The sequence below is a fragment of the Leiobunum rupestre genome, chromosome 11 (assembly GCF_980474605.1).
Source record: "Leiobunum rupestre chromosome 11, qqLeiRupe1.1.hap1, whole genome shotgun sequence".
Taxonomy (NCBI): Eukaryota; Metazoa; Arthropoda; class Arachnida; order Opiliones; family Sclerosomatidae; genus Leiobunum; species Leiobunum rupestre.
Genome location: NC_143394.1, coordinates 9,624,571 through 9,643,398, shown reverse-complemented (window position 1 = coordinate 9,643,398; position 18,828 = coordinate 9,624,571).

The window sequence follows — 18,828 nt, the reverse complement described above, 5'->3', positions numbered from 1 at the left end:
TTATCCCTCGTAAGCAAAACGTAGTGTAAGAAAATTGTAAACGATTTCCATTAATAGCCTTCCATTCCACGTACATTTTTTTATTGCTACTCCCAGTCACTGTTAGTGTAGTTTTGATATCATTGCCATTGTAAAAATAACGCAAATATAAACAAAGTGCTTCAGTTACATCGGTCCTTTTTTTTGCTCCAGTTTTTTAATGAGCGAAATGTAGTCAAAAGAGTTTGGAGGGGGGGGTGGACCGATAAGGGGCAGATTAGAGTGGCTAGTTTTAATGATTTGGCCGAATAAATTCTGATGTTTTCGAGTCGTTTGACAAAACCTTAGTATTTTTCATAAAAAATATTTGCTAAAATATCGTTCTTCGAAAACTAATTTTCGAAAATTAAACCACGACTAATGGGAGGTGACGCTCCCCCTCCTCCCACCAGCTTAAGCTCCTCCACCCCCCAACTTGAAACTCTGACCACGACACTGGTCGCCCTCTTCCCCAGCGGCTTAAGCGCCCCCCCTCCCTAAATTGAAACTCTGGCAACGACACTGCTCGCACCCCCCCGACATTGATTTTAGTCTTAAATAGACTAGTAATAATACAAACTTACCATTATATGTAAATTTGCCTTTGATGACGATAACGTTCGATTTATCAGGGGTGGGGACACCCGTGGCGGAAGTATCCCGACCACCCGTTGGGAGATTGTTGGTCGTCCTCACACGGCCTTCCACAAACTCTGCCTCCCGGACGCCTGGGATTACAGGAGTGAGCCACTACTCCCGGCCTACACGCTAGTATATTCCCCGAAACAATAAGGAATCAGCTGAGTCCGATGTTCGTCTCCATAAATTTCTCGTTCCCCCTTGGTGTTTTTACCATTACATAATAGGGCTTAACGTTGAAAGGTATTTTTTGGAACTCTTTTGATCAGAAAACCAACAAAAAGCTTCATTTAACACCTTTTCTAGCGAAAGCGCCTTATTAGGAACTGTCGGAACCCCCCGATAAAACAGTAAGGGTCAAAATCACATAAAAATAATTTTTTTCGTACCTTCTAAACACCTTTTTTTTAACAGTGTAGGGTGTCGGAAGGAGTTGCTATAGCATCCACTCTTACTCGCACGGCTGTGCGCGAAGTGAGAATTGGTCCACCCATTGCTGCACCTTCTGCTGGGTTGAGTGGCTTGCGTCAAAGGTCCAACCATCAGTAGTAGGGTACTACTCCCGAGGGGCTATCGACTTCCCGTACTCGGTGTACACCCTAACTGTTATAATTACGTTTTATTCTGTAATCTTTTGTACTCATTTGTAATCCCGTTATCATTTGTAATCTTTTGTACTCATTTGTAATCCCGTTATCATTTGTAATCTTCGTACTCATCTGTCATCACCGTAATCATTATGAAATAACGAGCACTCATCTGCAATCACGTGTAATCATTTGTAAAGTGTGTAAACATCTGTAATCACGCTTATTCATTGGAATTATCCCGTACTCAATTACTCATCTGTAACAATTTTAAAGTTTTGGGTTGCCTGTGTACTCATCGTAATCATTATGTTCTCATCGTAATCATTATGTTCTCATCATAATCATTCTGTACACATCGTAATCATTCTGTACACATCGTAATCATTATGTTCTCATCATAATCATTCTGTACTCATCGTAATCATTCTGTACTCATCGTAATCATTCTGTACTCATCGTAATCATTCTGTACTCATCGTAATCATTCTGTACTCATCGTAATCATTCTGTACTCATCATAATCATTCTGTACTCATCGTAATCATTCTGTACTCATCGTAATCATTCTGTACTCATCGTTATCATTATGTTCTCATCATAATCATTCTGTACTCATCGTAATCATTCGAACTCATTAATGATTACGTAATCGGTGTACAGGCAAATTCTTACTGGCTAGCCCCACGCTACTACCCATGCTGGATTTGTCACCCTTCCGGGCTTGGGGACGCTGGCGTAGGGCACTATGATGATAGGCCTCCGGTGGTATGGCCCCTGTTGCTAGGTGCATCGGGCTAAAAAAACGATCATCGACGATACTGGACATTTTGGTTGGGAAAACGGTTTGTATTTCTAATTTGCTAAAGATTTTTCAAATTATGTTATGCTTTCATTAAAAATGTTATAAACAAATTCAATTCTTGGTTAACTAAAAAGGCGCACAACTCAATTTTGTCGCCCCTCTCAAAACGGCGCCCCGGCCCTTAAGCCGCCCCTGGACGAAAATATTTTCTTATGTTCAAACTATTCCCCTGTAGCAAATTAGAGTTGGGCCGACGTCGGCAAAAGGTACTAAAGACTGAAGTCGGCCGACCTTTGGATTTAGGGTGGAAATGTCCTAGGGGTAAACGACTTCATGTGCTACAGGGGTTTCTGCTAGATGTCTATATTGTATTAAGTTCAATGGTATAACGTTGCCAATCTACCTACCCAGTCTAATCCATAATTCCCATTCTCCTAAATATTAGCTTATAGCGCCATCTAGTATAAAATATACCAACCTGTAGGCTACGCGGTAACGGAACCGGGACTCGGGCGCAATGGGGCCTAGCCCTAGAGTAGAAAGCAGTGTTGCAAATAAGGCGGTGGCGTCGGTCAAAGACCAGGTTATTTTGGGCTATGACCAGTAAATTAAATGGAATCTGGGGGGTTCACTGGTCGTAATGGCCAGTTTATTTTTAATCATATATAACATAATTACTCATAAGTATTAGAGAACTGCATAGCAGCGAATATACCATACCGTTTCCGCTCCGTTTTGTTTCCCGGTATGGTACATATATTCGTTTCCGGTCCGCTTTGTTTCTCGTCCGTTGTTTCCGTCCGTTTCCGGTCCGTTTAGTTTCTCGCCTATTATTTCCGTCCCTTTCCGCTCCATTTTGTTTGTCGCCTATCGTTTCGGTCCGTTTCCGCTCCGTTTCATTTATCGTCAATATTTTCCGTCCGTTTCCGCTCCGTGTGTTTCTCCGATATTATTTCTGTTCGTGTTCCGTTCAGTTTCATTAATCGTCTATATTACTAAATATTTATACTCAGTTTCCGCTCCCGTTTTATATTTTGCTTTCCCTCAGTATACACTCTTTTTAGAAACGTTTACTGGACGCCGCCATTATCGTACAGACAACCAACGAGCCAGCACTCTACCGCAGAAATTTCATCCCCCCCAAAACCGGTTTTATCATCACCCACCCCGTAGACTCTAAGGTAATGGCGGTCGATTGGGAAGGCGCGTTTAAGAGTCTATAGTCTAAAAATTATTTTATTATCCTGAATACAGAAATTTACAGAAACAATTATTATATCTATTGAATTGAATGTAAAACTAAACTTTTACCGCAAGCCGGGTCACCCCGCCATTTTATTTCCCCTTTTCGCTAAACGGCCTTTGTACCTTTTGCGATACTGCGCAATGATGTACGCAATGTAGTCGTAGAGAAAAAGACTTCAGTTGCAGTTATGTTTCCCACGAGCCGGTGAAGAAGGGGGATGGACAAAAGGGCTGAATTTGGAGTGCGGAAGGTTTAAATGGGTTCTGTGGCAATAACCTGAATGGTCTTAAATATTGGACAAATGTTTATACACTTCAGAGGTCTAAAATAAAACCTTCATTTCTAAAAGCGTACCATGTTTAAGGGAGGATGTAATGGGGTCAAACGGAAACGGAGTAATAACAACTTCTTCGGTGTTTTTCTTTAGTTTCGACGACGGGAGCCAGTTTTCTCGGATTCCGAGTCCCATACAATTTCTATTGGGTAGATTAGAACCATCGATGAACGATGGTTTAGCGGTTACCTCTTCAACTCACTTCACGGTCTTGGCTAGACTTAGCACCTGGACGTAGTGAGGGGATTTCCGGTCACTTTCAGGAGAAGAGTAGCCGTGTCTTCGGAGTTTTTCAGCGAGCGAAGGAAGGTCATCAGCGAGGAAATGGCATTCGAGGGTCCGGCCAGTTATCAGCCTCGTCAAAGGGTCCAAGATGGACGCCTCTCTCTCTCACTCCGGTGAAGACGGACTCTCCTAACTGAATCACATCTTAACAGTTTTCTAGAAATAACCAATCATTACCTCACATAAGCTGACCAGGGACGTATTAACGAGGTAAAAGCTCATAGGCGAAGCCTTGCCCACTTTACTTTCAATTTTCTCCGTCAATTGACGAAAAATCTTGGTGCGTTGTTTTTTTTTAAATGGTTCTTAAAAATCAGGTCGACAAAATTGAATTTATCCAACTGGTCAAAATCATTGGGGGAGGCTTCCCTTATCCCACCTCAAAGGGACGTCCCTAAAAGTGATGACGAATCATCTATGCCTCCGGACCACGAACTACCAAAGGCCACCATTAACCCCTTAATAATTATTACACTCCGTTTTAACGCAGAGGCACACTACAGGGGCTGATCACTTGTTAGTTCTTATTAATTCCCAGCCCAAATTATTCCGTACTTTAGAATTATTACTTACCACAAAAAAACTATAACTCATTCACACTCACTTCTTATTAGTCTTAGTAAGGGTAGATTTTCGCAAAGTATGCCTACCTTTCAATGAATTACCTACAGAATTCTTACTTTCCAGAGTTATGATTGAAGGATTACAATGGAAATTCAAATGAAAACACTATATTTAATATTACAATTATATATAGTATATATATTATATTTATATTTTAATTACAGGGAATTTTACAATATATTTCAAGGTTTGATTATATGTCGTTAAATTTTGAATGTTTTTAACTATGAGTTCTAGCCCGGAAATGTCACGAATATTTATTTCATGTATTTTGATTACAGACAGAGCATGTTTTGTATTTTGATTAATGACATCGCACGTTTTGTAATTGGATTAAAGTCATGAAGTAATTGAATTATGTAGGCGCGTTAGCCATCGGTACCAAATAGTACGTTACTTGGAAGTTATTGCGTCTGTATCCTGTATGAACCGCACCCGTGTCAAGGTTGTCAGGTTATAGTGAAATGAGGAACTTTCGGAGTAAGAGTAGTCCAGAGGTTTGCCTAAATTAAGCGGTTTGCGCGAACATCGACGCGAACGCCCAGTCTCAATTACATTCTACGTGAAGTGAACGCCAGTAAAGATCACTAAACTCGAACGTGAAGCATCTCTGCGAGGTAAAGGAAACTCTGCATGTCAACTACACGATTCGCGGCTTCGCTATAAAAAGACGGGTAAGACACGGAAGATAACATTACTTGTTTGGAAATTTCCGGAGTTTGCTTCCTTCAAAATTCGTTCTCGTAAGAATATGGCTAGTTATTTTATTTAACGTTTTAGAAAAGATAACCAAACAATATTTAAGGGTTCCGTTTTAGATTTATTTATAAATAATTGAATTACTGGGTAATATTTTAAATAATATTAATTAATAACTAAGATTAATAAAGTTATTCAATACAATACTAGATTTCCTTAATCAAAGAATAGCACTTGATGTAACCGTTCTGATTTTCCTCCGACTCTTTCGTTACACGCACCGTGGTGTTCCTTGATTAAAGAGATCTCTTTGAAATTTTAAACAACCCACGGAATGGAATACCAGATACCAAGATCATTAACCTTTTTGGCCTTTCCCTAAAATTAAATGTTGTATTTTTCCATTAGGTGGAATGTTATAGGGATTTTTATTCGTATTAAATCTTTCATTTATTCGCACGTTTGTGACCAATGGCGGGGAATATTTAGGGCTGAGCAAGTAGCACCTTTTCGGGGGTCATCCGTTAAATCTTTCATTTATTCGCAAGGGCACGTTTGTGACCAATGGCGGGGAATATTTAGGGCTGAGCAAGTAGCACCTTTTCGGGGGTCATCCGTTAAATCTTTCATTTATTCGCAAGGGCACGTTTGTGACCAATGGCGGGGAATATTTAGGGCTGAGCAAGTAGCACCTTTTCGGGGGTCATCCGTTAAATCTTTCATTTATTCGCAAGGGCACGTTTGTGACCAATGCCGGGGAATATTTAGGGCTGAGCAAGTAGCACCTTTTCGGGGGTCATCCGTTAAATCTTTCATTTATTCGCAAGGGCACGTTTGTGACCAATGGCGGGGAATATTTAGGGCTGAGCAAGTAGCACCTTTTCGGGGGTCATCCGTTAAATTAAAAACCATTTAGCACTTGCAGCTGATTCTATCATAACATTTACATTTTCTGATCCGCGGTCATTATAATCAGATATCAGAGAAGCCACATTTTTATTTAATTATCGAAGATCTTTTTATCAAAATTGATCTCATACTTCATATCCCGAAAGTTCTCTAATAATTAAATTTCCTGGCTAATGATTTCCTTTGTATCTTATTCGTACCTTTTTAAATTCGAATAAATATTCAAAATAGCAGCTGCGCTCTTAAAACATTAATAATAAAATTTTGATTTAAAAGTAATAAAAGGGGCTGCGGATAAAGGTTTGAAAAAAAAACTTTATTTAAAAGAATTTAAATGTTTATAAGAAAGCAATTTATTGCTTATTGAAATTATATTTACTTAAGTCAAATGAATTCACTTAAAAATACCAATTGACATTAATCTTGGATTAATGTTTTTTCACCAAACTTATTTTTAAAAAGGTAAAATTATCATGGACTCAAAAGTTTGGGCTGTTTTCTTGGCTTTTATGCTCTGCGCTGTCCTTGAAATTGGCGCAGTAGAAATGTTTGCAAGTAAGAATGACAAAGAACACGTTTTTACCGGGATTTCTTTAATTTTCATAAGAAAAATATCCTTTGTAAAAACAGATATGGCTGGGCCCCATTTGGTACCATCCTCTGGAACTAATTATCTTAATTTCTGGAACTAAGATTAATTCGCCTTTTGAGAACTGTCGTTAAGGCAGGGCAGTCACTGCGCGCGAGTGAAACGGGCATTTGACCACTGCGCCGAGTATGAAGGGGTTGTAAAGAGATAATTTGAATAGTTAGCTGTCTGTTGTTAAAAGACGCATAGAAACGTATAAATAATAGTAATATAATTATAAATATAAATAGACTGATACTTTATAGAGTTAAAATACTCAATTTACAAATATAGGAGCTTTCGGACCGCGGAATTTATTTTATCAATATTTGTTTAATTGTAATATAACTCACGTGGCTCTACCATTTCCCAACTTTAATTTTCCTTAGAGATTTGTGTTACAGGTGCCTAGGGCCACCTCGTCAAATTAACTTTACTCTTGAATAGTGGGTAGCGTTAATAGTATTCAAATGACTATTAAAGTTTTGCAATTGACTCCTCTCGATCGCTCCAAGATTATTATCCTGATCAACATATCATGTCCTCGAACCTGCTCCGATCACTTCTCGGGCGCTCCGAGATCGCCCACAACCCACCTTCCTTTTCAGCGCGGGAAAAAGCGCGAGAGCAATGACGTGACTTGACGTCAGAGGCAGATTCGGGGCGAATTTTGAACAGTCAAATGGAAAACACTGAGCATAATCTTGCTTACGGCGTAGGTGAATTATAGTAGTTATAAGAGAATAAATAGATGGAATATTTCAGAATGTAGTCCTAAAAAAGAAATTTGCAAGGACTTGAAATGTGCAGATAAACAAAATGGAACTTGTTCTATTGTTATTTTGGATCGTGGTTGCGTTTGTAGCTGCGCAAAAGACGAAGACTGCTCAAAGTTTACTTTTATGAACACTGGAAGAGTTCTTAAATGCAACCAAAAAAAACAAATCTGCGTTTGAATATATAATATAATGAAATTTACGTAACATTAGATTTTGAAATCATTCTTCAGTGTAGCGCCTATTTTCCTTTAAGTATTCTAGAGTGTATTTACCATATCACATTATAACAATTAATGTACCCTTTCCGCATCTGATCAATAAAATATTATTCTAGTCGTTGGGCGTCACTTTATTTCACACGAAATCAATGTAAGCAAGTAATGCGTCAAAGATGAAGACACGGTACAGTTCATGAAGCTTATTTCAAGTATTTAGCAAGATAAATATGTATGCGCTGGCTAGAAATTAAATAATTTTTTGACATTTATACGGCCTTAAGGTGGTCCCCCAGGAGGGTGTTTACAATCACCGTGTCTCAGCGGCGGCGATCGTCTAACATTTCTGTGGGGACACGGGTCAATATTTTTTATTCGAAAATTCCTATACTTAAAACTTAAAAATTTCTTTCCAATATCTCAACGTCAATGAATACGTCGAGAATAAAAGTTAAGTCGATATCTTTAGAAAAATATCTGTGTACATGGCTAGATAATTAAGCCTTTCTTGCCCACATTTAGGTATAAAAGGGTACACGACGGGCTGATTTTGTTTGGACGAATCTATTGAAATCAATATTACGGTTATATCATCTTAATGCTACTCGCATCTGCAATCTCAAAATAACTTCTGTAAAAAGATTGAATTCGGACCCAAATAAAGGCAGTAAGATTATAAATTTTTCCCTGGTCGCAATTTTTCCTCAATTTAATTTCTGTGAGGGCTCTGCCCCCATTATTTTTTCCCTGTGGGGGCTCGAGCTCCAGAGCCCCCACGGGATCGCCGTCACTGCCGTGTCTGTCTGTCTGTGGGTCTGTCTGTCTTGGCTGCGAACGCGTACGCATTTTCGGGAAAAAGTGTTATCACTACGTTCGCAGTTTATTTGAATTAGGGAAAAGCGTTAGTAGCGGGCGGGATTAGAATCCGAATCCTCCTGCACGACAGGTGAGCGTTCTCTTCCAGTATATTTTGGCTTGACAACCTGTTTACGTTTAAAATGATATCCCTTACGCTTTTTTAGAATACAATTTGCCTAAGAAATCGCTCCATCAATATTTGGGGGTCAAGGTAATTTCACCAAAAATGACTTTAGCGTAACTAGCAAACTAACCCCAGAGACAAGATTTCAGGGTTATCTAACAATATAGGTTACCCAAGGTGCTAAAATGATAAAATCTGTCGTGGAATTACCCCGTATTGAAAATGACGTGCTTCTTTATGATACTATTTCAGAAAGCAGGCTAATAAAGTTTTAATAGGCCGATAAAAATATTATCCTACGAGGAGACTTGCCATCAGTACTTCTCTCGCGTAAACCTGCGAAAAGAGGATTTCTCCGATTGGTCGGAATTTACGGCCAACTTCGACGATATTTTTTGCAGTCTAACGAATTCGCAATTCGCGAAAAGGCAAGTTTGAAGCATTGGCTTCTCCAAAGAAAAGCTTTGTTTATGTTTTTGATAAAATCTAAATTAAATAGCATTCAAATAAAACAGTAAACAGATCCTCCAATTCCAATTAGACGATTCATTTTATATTTCTAACTTATAATTTACGTGTTAATCATAAGAAACGTTCGCGTCAGGCCACGATTCTTGCTTATACCGTACAGAAATGTTTAGTAGAAATTCTATGAAAATGTTTAGAATTCTACAAACCTTTCTGTGGAAATATAGCTAGATTGACTATACGAAATTTTCTATACAAATTTTATAGAAAATACAGGAAGTTTCTGTGAAAGTTTGTATTCATTACCACGGAATTGAATAAAATAATTTAGAAATTCTTATTTTTTCCTGGGTGACATTTTCTATAGATTTTTTTGAATAAGGAAGTTTGTGTGTAAATTTCAGTGAATTATTTTACACAATTTCCACGGAATTTTATTAAAAAAACTTTTTTTACTGAATAATTTTAGTCTACGAAAATGGAATCCCAAATTTTAAGCTAATTCAATTAATCGGGTACCCGACTATTAAATTTTTTGGTAGTTGATAATCGAAGAATGTTTTCCAATTACTTATTCGAGGTCCAGTTCGAGTACTCGATTTAAAAAAAATTCGAGTAATCGATGATGTTTGAGTACTCGCACCATTTAAAGTTTAAATTTTTTTAATAGATGGCACACTCCTGCGTGGATTAGTAGCTACTCCACTCTCATGGAAGCCTTCTAGATTGTCGTTTCCCTTGAGATTACCGGGTAGCGCAGTGGTTCTAGTCTCATTTATATTTCTATGACTCACACAGCCCTAGAATTGACCCTATTAAAAACGGTTAAAAGCTAAAACACGCCATTCTAATGTAGCAGACGACGTGCACTAGTCATGGTCCAGTTTATTAATTATAGGCTAGTGGGGTCACTGGTCACCTGTTCACTCTAAAAAAAAGTCCGTATTTCCCAACCCTGCCAGAAACCAAGCTTTTAGAGAGAGTACAAAGTCGTCTGCTCTTGTTTCTGCTCAAAAGAAAAGGGCATTGGTTGAGAGTACAATAATTTCTCAATTCAGCTTAATTCATAATTTGAATAATATGTTATATCTGTAAAGATTTTATGTAAAATATATCAAAATTTATCAATAATCATCAAACACGCAATACTTTTTTTTTGTAAAAAATAGAATTCCAAAACAACTCGTATGCACAGCCCTTTTAAACAATGTAGAGGAATATTTCCCACATAAAAGCAAATTCTAATAAAAAAAGGGGAAATTAAATTTACCGGAAAATTCGTAGAACTTATAAAAGTTTATAGCGGGCTAAACGCTTTTAAATCATAGACGTTATTAAAATTAATATATTTTATCTGTATCATGCGCACGTTATATTCGTGCAAACAATTATAACCAGTAAAATTTTAACGGCCGGTTAGGAAATTTTGTTTCACGTCGGCCTGCCACCACTGCAAGCGGTACATTTACGTTACAGCTAGGAGGATGAAAGTACCCTGGAGAGGAATTTAGGAGTTGCGTCTACAGAGACCGGAGAATTGTTGACATAATAAACTACTGTCATCTAGCGGAGAAATTGTTAGGTTTTGTCGTCTGCTCGAGTTACTGCTAGGGTTTTATTATGTAGTAACGTGCCGCTCGTGTGTCCGTGTTTGTTTTGTTTAAACTTTAAGCTTTCTCCTTAAACTCTTTTTCGTTTTAATTATGAATATTTTTCAAGAACATAGCTATAGTGTGTTATTAAAGAAAAGTGGGAATGATATAAAGAGTGGTAAGTAAAAAATAAATACTAAATCTCTTTTCGTAATTATCGATGGTTAGTATATAATCATAATGAAATTGTACTATATTTCTTATTTTAGGAAAACAAAATAAATCTTCGGTGTTTATTCAATACAATGATTTTTTAACTAAAAAAACTACTGAAGATCTTAGCACAATTGTTACTTTGAGCCTTAGTAAAGAATTTAAGGTAAATATTGTGATATTTTAATACAATATACGCCAAATTATCTACTAATCCAATTTTCCACCTTTGCTTCAAGGATTGCTTGAATGAATTAACCGTAAATCCTGAAAAAATGAGACTATCGGAAGATGTATTTAACTTTTTAAACGTATTTGAGGAAAGCAAGGTTAAAGACAGGTGTGATTTCACAATGGAAATCCACAAGCTGATGAGTAACAACAACGTTGTCAATACATTTGGAATGTGTTTTAAATTAGAAGTAATGAATCTCTTATACATTGTAGTCATAAATAAGTAGAAGGAAAGTGAGGGCGAGGCTCCGACCCCGGGGACGGGGTCAGGTTCGGGATCGGGGTCCGGGATTTAAGGGGTGAAATGGGGGTAAAATCGTCGAAAAGTCAATGTATTTAGGGTATTTCTCGCGACGATTTGTTTTCCCGTATATCAACATATTGTGTCCAGGCCAACTTGTTCATTTATCTACGCTTATCTCGAAAGATACTTGAACGTATATCTTATCAAGTTTTATCGTACGGAATAAGTTGAAATGATGTAAAAATTGATAACCTAGGCGACGCGTGCGCAGATTACCCCGGGGGACGCGGTTAATTTGAATTTAAGAGTGTTTTGACGTCATGGAATATTCGTTGTTAAAGTAGAATGGAAATATTTTTAAACTTCATTTTAATATCATTGTAGTACGCTTGACACTTGAACCAATCTCACGAGTATTTCTTAAAACGAATATCTCGATCGCGTTTTATCGTACGAAATAAGTGGAAATTATGTAAGTTGTATGATTGATAACCTAGGCAGGAAGATAGCGCGCGCGTGCGCGGATTAACTGGGAGGCGCGGATTGCCCGGGCGCGCGGTTAATTTGAATTTAAAACATGGATTCCCTCTCCGAAATAATTCATGTACCCAAAATTGGACCGCAAGTTTTTTTCTTTTAGGGGAATCTCTATGGGAGTTTAACATTACAATAAAGCTAATAGGCCCAGTTTGGGGTACTTTTGGTCCGAAATGGGGTACATAGGGCCGAAAATGGTGACTTTGGTCGTTTTAAGGGTACTTTTGTTCTATTTTGGTCCATTTTTAGGTACATCAGAAAAGCAGTTGGAAAAACGAAGAGCCTTATTTTTTTTTCCACCCATCTCCAAACTCCAAAAATTTATTGCTTTAATTTATTTATCGCTTCCGTAGGTATAAAATAAGATAAAAACCACTTACCTATATTTTAATTACGGTAAATTAAAAATACTTAATTAGTGTACTAAGTTACGTTTAAAAGAACCTTTTGTAACAATTCCAATATGTAAATATAGGTATAAGGATTGAAAAAATACTTAAAGTGGTTTTACTGATAAACTCTAAAGGAATTTAACTTTAAATGGTATCTTAGATTATTGTTTTTAATTTTATTCAAGTTGAAAACGTATTAAGAGTCCTTCAAAGTACTATAAAAGGATTTTATTTACGAACTTAATTCATATTTTCTTCAAACTTTCAATTCGCTTTTATTACTAAGATAAGATTTGTAAATATCATTTTGAAACTAACAACTTTCACGCTTTATTTAAGTCAAGCCAATAAAAACAATTACCTATATTTTAAATACGGTAAAATATAAATACATTTCCGATATGTAAATAGGTAGAATAACACTATGAAAAGTTCCTTTTTCTTCTTTTAATACGACAACACACAACTCTGATACGCAAATATATAAAGAAAATATATAAAAAAAATTTACTCTACGTTCGATACGTTAAAATACATTTCCGATACACAAATATAGATAAAGAAATACTATAAAATGTAAAAAGGTAGAAAAATACTACACATTAACCATTATGAATTTAAGCTTACAACATCCTTCACGTATAGAGCATAACATATATGTTCAAAGTTAACTTGTTTCCTCGTTATCTTTATCGCATGTGTTTTAAATAGCGTATGGAATAAGTTAAGAATGTACTGAAATGGTGTATGTTTAAACCTCGTAGAATAAAGAGTAAAACATATGTTCAGAGTCGGCTTGATTACTAAAGCGAATAACACAGAGACGTTTCCGGTGTAGTCACGTAGGAAGAAAAATACTACAACACTCTCTATACTCTACATTCAACACGTTAAAATATACTTCCGAAATGCCAATATAGGTAGTAAAATACTACAAAATCTCTATACTTTACCTTCAATACGTTAAATTACATTCCAATATGTAAATATAGGAGGAAAAATACTACAAAAGCCTCTTTTCTTGGCGTTCAATATGTTAAAATAGATTTCTGAAATGCAAATATAGGTAGTAAATACTACAAAAGCCTCTTTTCTTGGCGTTCAATATGTTAAAATAGATTTCTGAAATGCAAATATAGGTAGTAATTACTACAAAAGCCTCTTACTCTACGTTCAATACGTTAAATTAATGATATGCGTCCGATCGAATCGTTCATTTTTTCCTATTTAAATATACGCATTTAAATTAGAATTGCTTCTAGTGTTCGACAGTCGATTAATTTTTATCCACAAATTTTCCGATTTATTTAAAAAACGTTGGTAAAAAGAATATCATTTTAACTTATTTAATTGTGTTTTTTACCCAACCAAGCATTTATTTGAATAAAAGTGGTATTTATTTAAATAACCAATAGTTAAATAAAAATTGTTAAATGTTTAAATAATCGAAAGTGAACAAGCCTATTTTTTAAATATAACAAACAGACTTTCGAGTTGATAAGATTTGTAAATATCATTTGAAACTAATAATTTTCACGCTTTATTTAAGTCAAGCAATTACATTTTTAAAAATGAAAGAAGTTAAACAATATAAAAATTTGTAAATATTGTAAATATTTTTAGGTAATAAAGAAATTAAGAAATGTTTTAATTAAAATATCTTTCATTTTCTACTACATTTTTAAAAATGAAAGAAGTTTAACAATATAATTATTCTAATATAATTTCAAAATCAGGTATTATTTAAAGTACAAATGCATAATTTAGTGAAGCAATTCTTATTTAAACACTTTTATTTAATTAATTTGTGTATCTGAAATGTATTTATTGAAAAATAAGTGGGTTTTACTATTTATCACGGTTTTTTATATATATATTGGAATTGTTACAAAAGGTTCTTTTAAACGTAACTTAGTACATTAATTTATTTTGGAAGTTCAAAACGTATTAAGAGGAGCCCTTCAGAGTACTATAAAAGGATTTCATTTACAAACTAAATTAATATTTTCTTCAAACTTTCAATTCGTTATAATTTGAATTTAAATGAAAACATCATGGATTATAGGTGCGTAATCTACTATTAGACCGAACGGATTAAAACATACTTAAAGTAAGTGGTTTTACTGATAAACTAAAGGAATTTAACTTTAAAGGGTATCTTAGATTATTGTTTTTAATATTATTCAAGTTCAAAACGTATAAAGAGTCCTTCAAAGTAATTTAAAAGAATTTTATTTACGAACTAAATCCATATTTTAGAAGTTAGTTTGTATGAAATACTTACTAATACCTGAAAAATGGACTTTAGAGTTGATAAGATTTGTAAATATCATTTGAAACTAATAATTTTCACGCTTTTTTTAAGTCAAGCAATTACATTTTTAAAAATGAAAGAAGTTAAACAATATAAAAATTTGTAAATATTGTAAATATTTTTAGGTAATAAAGAAATTAAGAAATGTTTTAATTAAAATATCTTTCATTTTCTACTACATTTTTAAAAATGAAAGAAGTTTAACAATATAATTATTCTAATATATTTTCAAAATCAGGTATTATTTAAAGTACAAATGCATAATTTAGTAAAGCAATTCTTATTTAAATACTTTTATTTAATTAATTTGTGTATCTGAAATGTATTTATTGAAAAATAAGTGGGTTTTACTATTTATCACGGTTTTATATATATATATATATATATATATTGGAATTGTTACAAAAGGTTCTTTTAAACGTAACTTAGTACATTAATTTATTTTGGAAGTTCAAAACGTATTAAGAGCCCTTCAGAGTACTATAAAAGGATTTCATTTACAAACTAAATTAATATTTTCTTCAAACTTTCAATTCGTTATAATTTGAATTTAAATGAAAACATCATGGATTATAGGTGCGTAATCTACTATTAGACCGAACGGATTAAAAAATACTTAAAGTAAGTGGTTTTACTGATAAACTCTAAAGGAATTTTGGAATTTTCTAGAATAGCAAAGTAAAACTAAAACGTAAACCAAGTTTAAAACGAAACTAATAACTGGGAGAAAGGTTGAAGTAAGTAATTTTTTTGATTTTTCGTTTTTTAATTTTTGAGTTCCCTATATTATTATAAACTAAATTAAATATAATTTTTGAAAATTTGTGATAAAAGATCTGCTCCTTCGTGTTTTACATATATTTAAAAACTCGAGATTTTAATGAATTGTTTTCAAAGCATGAAAAATATAGCAGATCCTTTGATTTTAATTGTAGTTAATAGTTACTTAAAAAAAAGTCGCTAGCTGACTTGGAGCTGGTGTAGTTAAATTTTAAAAATGTGTATTTTAAATTTTGTTTGTAAAAGTTTTTTTGAAAAAGTTTAGTATTATAGTTTAAATTTATTAAATAAAATAAAATAAAATATAAATTATACATTTGGTTTAGTATTTTACTATTGCAAGTAAAATTAATAGTAATTTCAATTTTGTAACCAAGTAGATGGAGCTTTAAACAATTTTTCAGTCATGTAGTCAAGGAAATGTTCAAATATACGTGTATTTGGTCATTTTGATGGTCAAATAGCCCAGTATGGAACTGCGAGATGATAGTCAGACATTGAGACGCGGGTGGCGCCCGTGCCCCAGCGTCCGTGCCAGCCCCGTTGGTGCCCCATTTCACATTTCAGACGTCGACGGAGGCTCGGGGCACCATCAGGGCGAGGGCGCGGACGCTGGGGCACGGGCGCCACCCGCGTCTCAATGTCTGACTATCATCTCGCAGTTCCATACTGGGCTATTTGACCATCAAAATGACCAAATACACGTATATTTGAACATTTCCTTGACTACATGACTGAAAAATTGTTTAAAGCTCCATCTACTTGGTTACAAAATTTGTTAAATACTTGGCTTTAAGGCCATCTAAATTAAAGTTAGAAGAAGCTAGACAAAGAGAAATTGTTCTGAAAAATAAAATTAAAGATATAAAAACTAACCAATAGTATTTCGAATACCAAATAATTCGACGTATTTGTTTTTGAAATAACTAAATAGTTTGCATATTTGTCAAAAAAAAACTAAAAAAGTAATTGAAATTACTATTAATTTTACTTGCAATAGTAAAATACTAAACCAAATGTATAATTTATATTTTATTTTATTTTATTTAATAAATTTAAACTATAATACTAAACTTTTTCAAAAAAAACTTTTACAAACAAAATTTAAAATACACATTTTTAAAATTTAACTACACCAGCTCCAAGTCAGCTAGCGACTTTTTTTTTTAAAAATTACTTACTTCAACCTTTCTCCCAGTTATTAGTTTCGTTTTAAACTTGGTTTACGTTTTAGTTTTACTTTGCTATTCTAGAAAATTCCAAAATTCCTTTAGAGTTTATCAGTAAAACCACTTACTTTAAGTATTTTTTAATCCGTTCGGTCTAATAGTAGATTACGCACCTATAATCCATGATGTTTTCATTTAAATTCAAATTATAACGAATTGAAAGTTTGAAGAAAATATTAATTTAGTTTGTAAATGAAATCCTTTTATAGTACTCTGAAGGGCTCTTAATACGTTTTGAACTTCCAAAATAAATTAATGTACTAAGTTACGTTTAAAAGAACCTTTTGTAACAATTGCAATATATATATATAAAACCGTGATAAATAGTAAAACCCACTTATTTTTCAATAAATACATTTCAGATACACAAATTAATTAAATAAAAGTATTTAAATAAGAATTGCTTCACTAAATTATGCATTTGTACTTTAAATAATACCTGATTTTGAAATTATATTAGAATAATTATATTGTTAAACTTCTTTCATTTTTAAAAATGTAGTAGAAAATGAAAGATATTTTAATTAAAACATTTCTTAATTTCTTTATTACCTAAAAATATTTACAATATTTACAAATTTTTATATTGTTTAACTTCTTTCATTTTTAAAAATGTAATTGCTTGACTTAAATAAAGCGTGAAAATTATTAGTTTCAAATGATATTTACAAATCTTATCAACTCTAAAGTCCGTTTTTCAGGTATTAGTAAGTATTTCATACAAACTAACTTCTAAAATATGGATTTAGTTCGTAAATAAAATTCTTTTAAATTACTTTGAAGGACTCTTTATACGTTTTGAACTTGAATAATATTAAAAACAATAATCTAAGATACCCTTTAAAGTTAAATTCCTTTAGTTTATCAGTAAAACCACTTACTTTAAGTATTTTTTAATCCGTTCGGTCTAATAGTAGATTACGCACCTATAATCCATGATGTTTTCATTTAAATTCAAATTATAACGAATTGAAAGTTTGAAGAAAATATTAATTTAGTTTGTAAATGAAATCCTTTTATAGTACTCTGAAGGGCTCTTAATACGTTTTGAACTTCCAAAATAAATTAATGTACTAAGTTACGTTTAAAAGAACCTTTTGTAACAATTCCAATATATATATATATATATATATATATATATATATATATATATATATATATATATAAAACCGTGATAAATAGTAAAACCCACTTATTTTTCAATAAATACATTTCAGATACACAAATTAATTAAATAAAAGTGTTTAAATAAGAATTGCTTCACTAAATTATGCATTTGTACTTTAAATAATACCTGATTTTGAAATTATATTAGAATAATTATATTGTTAAACTTCTTTCATTTTTAAAAATGTAGTAGAAAATGAAAGATATTTTAATTAAAACATTTCTTAATTTCTTTATTACCTAAAAATATTTACAATATTTACAAATTTTTATATTGTTTAACTTCTTTCATTTTTAAAAATGTAATTGCTTGACTTAAATAAAGCGTGAAAATTATTAGTTTCAAATGATATTTACAAATCTTATCAACTCGAAAGTCTGTTTGTTATATTTAAAAAATAGGCTTGTTCACTTTCGATTATTTAAACATTTAACAATTTTTATTTAACTATTGGTTATTTAAATAAATACCACTTTTATTCAAATAAATGCTTGGTTGGGTAAAAAACACAATTAAATAAGTTAAAATGATATTCTTTTTACCAACTTTTTTTAAATAAATCGGAAAATTTGTGGATAAAAATTAATCGACTGTCGAACACTAGAAGCAATTCTAATTTAAATGCGTATATTTAAATAGGAAAAAATGAACGATTCGATCGGACGCATATCATTAATTTAACGTATTGAACGTAGAGTAAGAGGCTTTTGTAGTAATTACTACCTATATTTGCATTTCAGAAATCTATTTTAACATATTGAACGCCAAGAAAAGAGGCTTTTGTAGTATTTACTACCTATATTTGCATTTCAGAAATCTATTTTAACATATTGAACGCCAAGAAAAGAGGCTTTTGTAGTATTTACTACCTATATTTACATATTGGAATGTAATTTAACGTATTGAA